Source organism: Pelodiscus sinensis, chromosome 11, assembly GCF_052426305.1.
Source record: "Pelodiscus sinensis isolate ZL-2025 chromosome 11, ASM5242630v1, whole genome shotgun sequence".
Lineage (NCBI taxonomy): Eukaryota > Metazoa > Chordata > Testudines > Trionychidae > Pelodiscus > Pelodiscus sinensis.
This window is the reverse complement of record NC_143062.1, coordinates 12,757,976-12,766,492: the sequence shown is the minus strand read 5'-3', so window position 1 is coordinate 12,766,492 and position 8,517 is coordinate 12,757,976. Positions and strand designations below refer to the sequence as shown.

At 35.7% G+C, this 8,517-nt stretch overlaps 1 protein-coding gene across 2 annotated transcripts in view; it reads left to right on the top strand.

Moving 5' to 3' along the window:
- The window catches only part of CENPP (centromere protein P), a 295,796-nt gene that overhangs the window by 187,064 nt on the left and 100,215 nt on the right, over positions 1–8,517 (top strand). The window lies entirely within an intron of this gene.

Genomic DNA, 8,517 nt, shown 5'->3' with positions numbered 1-8,517 from the left:
ACAGCCAAAACGTGTAGCTTAACCCTAAATGTTGGGTAGAAGTCTTGGTAAAATCTGAAATGTAATAATGGATGGCAGCTGGCCATTGGAAGTGCATAGACGTCCATTCAAATCTATTTCAGATATGAGAACTAACTTTTTTAAAATAAATTTTCAGTACATCATTCCTTATAATGTGTGGCATTTACCAAAATGTGAACACACATCCATTCATAGAATAAATAGTAATGATGATCAGCAAATTATCAAATTGGTTGAAAGACTAGTGTTCTGAAATAAATATAGCTCCTACCTTATTTATGTACAACTACATAAAAGGATATTTTGCAGTAAATACTTAGCAACAGGCCAAGTATACAGCAGACTTTCTGTGTAAAAAGCCTACAGTGTTGTTATATATGAGGAACAGTGCTTGGTTTAAAACAGTAATTTTTTAGCAAGTTTCCTGGATGATGATTATTATGAAAACACTGGAATGAATGCTCATTGTGGGAATTGGCATATGTTAACATTAGTCCAGCAATACAATATTTTATAATCATGATTGGAAGTATAAATTTAAGCTAGACCTCTGAAAAATAGAAATGATTAATGCTATTCATACTATAGCATCTGTGCCAATATAGTGACAGATTGCCTGTATAAAGTGATATGACACTAACATGAGTAGTATTTTAAGGAGGAAAAGAATCAGAGATGAGTAATACAAACTTTTATGGATCTGTGTTCCCCAAATAGTGAAATTACCTTTCATTAACAGTCAAATTCCCACACCAAAAGTTCAGAGATATTGCTTTTAACAATTCACATATATGTAGTTCTAGATTTTAAAATGCTAACAGCATTAGGATAAATTTCCTAAGAAAATATGTTGCCCATGTTTTTAAAAGTGTTTTTTACTTGAACAAATTTTAGTAAAATTGCTGTAATAAAGTCGATCTTGGCCCTTTAATAGTAAAAGAAAACATTGTGGAGGTAGTAGTTTGGATAGGATGATATAATTGCATCTTTTTGCTTCTTTGGGCAGGGTGGTTCTAGTTGTAATAATTTTAAATTATGAAGAGACTTACATTCTCAAATAAAATATTTTACAATTACATTCTCAGTCAGCTGACTGCCAAATTCTGAACCTCAGATTTTCTATTTTTAATGCAATAGTTGATTGTCATAAAAAAAGGAGTTTGAGGAATCACAGTATTGGAAATTAGGCTTTCAGAATTTAATCATGTTCATTCAAAAATTTGCAAAACCTTTTACAGTATATCTGCAGAATTGTAAAGGAAAGTTACTGTCTCTACTCTGTGATTTGTTTTACAAGACATGTAATGAGCTAGCACTGTGGAATATCATAAATGTTTTGAATGCAAGCTTGAACAGGCAAATGTATGGGTTGATATTAGGAATTTATTTTCTTGATAATGTTCAATGTACCTCTTGATTTTTAGGTTACAGCTACAGTTTTCAGCAACAGATCTCTTAGCAACTTGCCTAAGAATATTTCTGATATCTGCTGAAAGCAGAATCACTCACTTAGCAGTTGAGTAGTAAAAGCAGTTGACTGGAATGGTTCAGTGGTTTCAAAAGGACTTTGTAGATATAATTGATCCCTTGCACAGTAAGTTTCAGACACAATAAGTAAACAGTCTTGCTTTTCATGATGAACTAATCTCCCTGCTATTTACAAATTTTAGTTTCTCTATTTAAACAAATTTAAGTTAAATGCTGGTTTTCTATTAGCTTGTTAACATCTGAATTCAATTACCTGCAGTTTCCTTAATCTTTACTTTTATGCATTGAAGAAAGCAACCTCACTTCCAGTGGGCATTTTTCCATTCACTTACCCTTCTCAGTCAGTACTACAATTTTAAAATGTTGACTCATGTGTTTCATATTCTGCCTGACAACTCTGAAGTTCTAAATACTAATGTTAATTGTAGAGAAAGTTGATTTGCTGAACCATAGTTTTCATTTAACAACTGTAAAGAAAATGTTAATTACCTTTTGACATCTTGATGTGCAAAGTGATTTTGTTGTACTCTGTTACTGTAATAATTAAAATACATTGTTTCCAGTCATCAAAATTCATTATATTGCTGAACATCTATTTTATGAACAAGGATTTTTTTAAATATTATAGTGTAAAACTAAAGATGTGAAAAAATAGTACATCTGAAACAGTCATTATAACTGTGTGACATTGTTACATGTAAGAGATCATTAGGGTAGACTGGAGGAACTGGCTCCTAGGAGTTTTTTAGCAAGGATGATTTTTTTTTAATACTGTGTCAAGTTGTAGTCCATATTTGTAATTTCAAGTGAGGTTATCAGACCATTAGACTGTTGGTTGGCTTTTTCTTAAACTATTAACTTATTTTATTATTTTCAGTTAATGAGATAGCAGGCTATTTATATAAAATTGGTATATTCTGAAAAACAAATTCTACTTTTATAAATAGATTAACATATGATTGATGAAGCACAAATCAAGACCAGTACATAATGCAATCAGAAGCCAGCTTTCCAGTGTTGAGTAATTACATAACTGTAGGACTGATATAGAAACCTTGTTGGACACATTTATTTGTTTTATAATAAAAATAACATCAGTGCTGTAGAATGTGGCTATGATGACCATATTTCCTTTGAGAGTGACCATATTTAGTTACTGGAGATATATAATTAGGAAAAGGTTGTCATGTTGTTAAAACCTTCCAGTATGTTTCAATTTTGTTTTTTTCCCAAAACTTGTTTGCAAGTCTTAATAGAAGACAACATACATTTTTCTTAATGTCTATTGCTTATAGAGTTGATTTACACAAAAATGATTAATACAACTTTGACTGTACACATTCTCTTTTGGAGATTAACCATGGCATTTTAATACCATGATATATTCCTTTTTTACTGACATGTCAGTACATATTGAATGCAGTCATGTTTTGGTTCTGGGCTCTCTCACGTTCTACCAAACTAGTTGCACTACCAGATTATGGAAAGTTTATTCCACTTCTGTGATTTATCTTGATTCTTCTCTCCATGTATATGTGCAAAGTAATTATGCTTGTTTAATTTTATGTACATAACAAACATAAATGTATTGCGTCAACACTATATGTATGTGTTAATGTACTTTTTTCAGAGAAGTTTTTAGCATCTGACTTATAAATTAAAATATCTTAAAGAATAAATGTGATCCTGCTTTACAGCCTCAAGCCTTTCATCTCTACCTTTAATTATCAACATGTTGAAACTAAATGTGTATGATTAGTATTCTAAAATATGCATTTGTATTGAGTTAGATCATGTACGTAAGCTTAAACTTAGTGTGCAGTAACATGTGTCCACGTGATTTTCAGAAATACTGTTAACAACCAGAAGTAAAAAGTTTTCTTCTTTAAAGTGTTAATGAAACATGATGATTTTGCAGTGTATGGTCTACTGATTACAGATGGAGTGGAAGTCCAGAGACCTAGGTTCCCACTGATATCCAGTGTGGGTTTAGGCAATGTATTTTAGCCACATTTCATAGTTGGGCTATCTGTCTTTTAAAAGAGGTTTGACAACCTTTAGTTAAAGGTACTATGTGCATGCATATATTTGTATTATAACTGCTACAGAAGATACATGATGGGTAGTGGCCGTGCAAATTTTCAACAATTCTAACCGTAACTTAAAGAGACCAGATACAGAGGTCTGTTCATTCTCCATACTTCCTAAGTTTCCCACTTTGCAAATTTTTTTTATAAATATTCCACTATAAATGGAAAGAGAATACAATCATATACACCTACGTAATCTAGCAATATTGAAGGTCATGTCTACATGGGATACCAGTGCACACTAATGGAGTATAGTTTGTCAAGATTCTATCTTTTGGCCTGTCAACAACACCTACTCCAAGATCCTCACTGTTGTCACAACATATCTGAGAAAGCAAGACATCATAATTTTTCTGTAGCTGGATGACTGTCTCCTGGAAGTACACACCCAGTAATACACTATTTCCAAAAGCCTTAGACTACAAATAAACCTAAGTAAATTAACAATAGAACTAATTCAGCAATTAGAATTCAAATTGTAACACATCTCAACACCCAGGTGATGAAGGCATTGCTTCCACAAGACAGGTTTGACATGATACAGATAATCATATCCATAGTACAGAATAGTCCACAAGTCATGATGTTATACCAAATAAAAGCAAGCAGGATCTTATGAGGGGGATAAGGCAAAAAGCCACATTTATTGTAAAGATAATAATAAAGAAAAGATAGAAGCAAACAACGTTGTTTAACTACTTAACCCATATACATATAAACATTCATTCATCCATTCATTCAGGTTCTGTGTATTTGTTATAGTTACCAGCCTGGAAGTTGCTTGTGACAGAATACTGGCCAGGTATTCTGTACACAAGTGATGGTAGTGGGGAGCGAAGTCCTGATCAGATGCACATCTGAAGCTCCTGGTAGGCTGGCAGCAGAATCTTGGACTCCGATTCCATAGTTTTTTAGTCCAGTTCTTATAGGAATTTTTTCCTATGCCAGTCTATGGAAATTGCTGCATCATGCTGATGTCTCCAGGGTGGCTGCCAGGTGCTCATCAGTGATCTCATCGGGTGGACCTCCAGTACTTGGTTTTCTCCAATTGACACCTTTTGGTTGCACTGGCACCTGACGCCTTCTTCAGCCCTTTGTTGCTGTATTCTCAGGCTGGCACCTCTCAGAACCATTCATTCATCGTCCAAGCACTCTCTCTCTCTCTCTCTTACATACATTCCCTAATTAATGTTTCCGATACAGTATTTTGTATAATAATAAAAGTTGTAGTTACAAAAGTTTCTGGGTGGTATTGCTTAAAACATTCTCTGAACGGGCGTCAATTATCTAACAATGCCCTTAGTCAATTACAGGGCTTGGCTCCCATAGCAGAGTTAGTGCCTTGACAATGCATTGTTACAATGTATCTCTGCAATGTCAATTTCAAGCAGCCCCTTGATTATATTCTTAACAGTTCTAAGTTACATGACCTAATACATTATATTCTAAAGGGGCAATAATAATAATAAATCTAAACATTTAACAATCTTAACCAATAATAATAATAATAATAAGAATTAATAATAAATCTAAACACTTTAAGTTGTGGGGAACAAATTATGGGGAGTCACTTCCATTTGGAGGAATCATTTTCAATACATTAATATGTTATCCCTACAATGATTCATAAATATTTTCAACTCTTGGGCCACATGGAAGCATGTACATGTGCTGCCTAAAAGGAAGGCTAGCAACTGTATAGGCCAAACAAACACATAATCAGCATATGTTTAAGAATGCCCCACAACAGTAAGGACTGGTTAACTTGATGGACTCACCCATGCAACCAGTCTGGGGCCAGAGGCTTTGAATTAAACACATAGCAAAGAGCTCCCAGCGGCACTGCTACTGTGTTGCTTAGCAGCCATCCAGAGTTGCTGTAACTATTTAAAGGACTTGCAGCTCCAGCCCCTGCCAGGGTAGCACTGTGACTAAGAACCATGAGCCATATAAATAGGATCCTGCTGCCTGAGCCACCACCTGCAAATTCAGTGGCACAGGCAGCTGGACATAAATAGAAAGCAGCCAGATGCAGTCTGTGGGCTGGATCAAAATGTTAGGCGGGCCAGATCCAGTTCCCAGGCCGCATCTTTCCCAGCCCCAGTCTGTAGTCAGTCATTCAGGTTTTCAAATTATTACTACTTTTTCCCATATACAGCACAAGATCATTTGATGATCCTCAACACATACTGGCTTTGTCTAGACTGGCAAGTTTTTCCGGAAAATCAGCCGCTTATCCGGAAAAACTTGCCAGCTGTCTACACTGGCCACTTGAATTTCCGCAAAAGCACTGACTTCCTACTGTAAGAAATCAGTGCTTCTTGCGGAAATACTATTCTGCTCGGCTACGTCTACACTGGCATGAATTTCCGAAAATGCTTTTAACGGAAAAGTTTTCTGTTAAAAGCATTTTCGGAAAAGTACGTCTAGATTGGCAGGATGCTTTTACGCAAAAGCACTTTTTGCGGAAAAGCTTCCGTGGCCAATCTAGACGCGGTTTTCCGCAAAAAAGCCCTGATCGCCTTTTTCATGATCGGGGCTTTTTTGCGGAAAATAAATCTCTGCCGTCTACACTAGCCCTTTTGCGCAAAAGTCTTTCGGAAAAAGACTTTTGCCAAAACGGGAGCAGCATAGTTTTTCCGGAAAAGCACTGACGATCTTACATGAGCTTGTCAGTGCTTTTCCGGAAATTCAAGCAGCCAGTGTAGACATCTGGCAAGTTTTTCCTCAAAATCACATGATTTTGCGGAAAAACTTGCCGGTCTAGACACAGCCCCTCCCGTTCAGGCAAAAGTCCCTTTTGCGCAAAGCTTTTGCGCAAAAGGGCCAGTGTAGACAGCTCAGATTTGTTTTCTGCAAAAAAGCCCCATCGCGAAAATGGCGATCAGGGCTTTTTTGTGGAAAAGCGTGTCTAGATTGGAACGGACGTGCTTTTGTGGAAAAGCATCCTGCCAATCTAGACGCTCTGTTCCAAAAATGCTTTTAATGGAAATCTTTTCCGTTAAAAGCATTTCCGGAAAATCATGCCAGTCTAGACGTAGCCATTCTTTTTACCACAGTCTTAAGAGGAAAGAATGAATCAGTGCAAACAGAAGGAATCAAATCTAGTAATTTAATTCCGATAGCTCAAATTTGCAAAATTAAGTAGATAGTCACATGTATAATAGTATAATTTACTTGAAACTCTGGCTTTTCATACAAAGGAGACTGATAGACCTGGAAAATATGGTCAGGTGCTCTATCTATTCCAAATAAATCTTTCTTCATCTTAAAAAATAATGGTTGTGTCTACTGTAGCTTTAACACATGAGTGTTTTAGTTCAGGTAACACATTATTTTAGATCCAGGGGATTCTAGGTTCGATCTCCTACTGTATTTAAGCATGTTTATAAGCTTGAATATAGAAAAACTTCTAGATTTAATGGACTATGTACATGTAATAAAGCTAAAATAGATTTTTGAAGATCTGTGTATATTATTTTAATAGACTTTTTATTGTCAGTATTTTACATTTTTGGTTTCTGTATTTTGGTCACTGGCAATATGTGTTACTTTAACCATTCAATTAGCAACATTCATATAACTTGAAGCATAAATTCAGGATTGCATATTAAATGTGCATATAGTCTGCAAAATAAAATTCCCAGTTGCTTTATATAAACTATTTGATAGTAACCAAAGGTTACTCTTTGGTTCTTGAAAGCTAAAGGCCCATATTACTTTAGGGATAATTTCCATTTGGGTTGCTAGCAATGATATCTTATTATAATGTTAGATCTATGCCAAATCTTACTCAAGATAAAAGGAACCAGCAAGTGTGGAAGTTTTGTTTACTTTTTTAAAAAACTAAATAACTATCTCTTTTATTGACATGTAATTTCTTTGTGAGCCACAGAATTGACTACTTTTTGCTGTAATGCCTATCAAATCAATGGATTTTCATGAAAGAGAATGCCCTATCCATCCTATTTCTCTGAGGGACTGTGAGGGTGTCCCCCCTCCGAAGGGTGCCCCCCCTCCTTCCTGGCCTTACATCAGTCTATCATACACCCACTCATGCTCTGCTATATATAAGTGGTGGGCATGCAGCAGTCTTTCTGTGGTATTTGCCTTCTTAAAATGTAATGAAGATTTAGTTTCATATACCATCGTTATGTAAATGATAGTATATCTGTTGCACTATTTTAAAGTCTTTATGTTAAAAGAGGAGTGACTGATTGGGAAACTCTCTAAACGGTAGAGGTTTGACCTGGACTATCTCAAAGACAGATTTTCCTTCTAGCCGTGATCTCTTAAGAAGGCTATAATCCTCAGACATGGTGGAGTGCTCAAAGCCAGGGATTAAGACCGTGAAAATTGGAGTCAGCCTCTCAATGACTGGTCCATTGCTCTGAGGGTTCCTTTCACAAAAACAGAAAATGATCACAAACTTGATCCATATCAGAACAAACTTTTCAGTGTCGGTACATTTTCCTTGGACGTGTTTTTCCTGGATCAGATCTCAATATTCTACAGTGTAATAAAATTATATCCTGATCCTAGAAAAGAGAGGGAGGAGACAGCTTAGGTTTACCACAGATTTTATTCATTTTATTATTATTTATTATTTGTATACCATAGTGTTAAGGAGTCCTAGTTGTGGACCAAGAGTCCATTGTATTAGGAGCTCTACAAACACAACAAAAAGTGGGTCTTTGCCCACGAAAGCTTATGCTCCAACACTTCGGTTAGTCTATAAGGTGCCACAGGACTCCGTGCCGCTTTTGCAGATTCAGACTAACACGGCCACCCCTCTGATACTTAACAAAAAATTAGTCTCTGCCCTCACAGAGTTTATAATCTAGGTACAGGACAAGTAGCTAAAGATAAATACACACTGGCAGGGGTGTGCAAATAAACAATGAGACAATATTCAGTA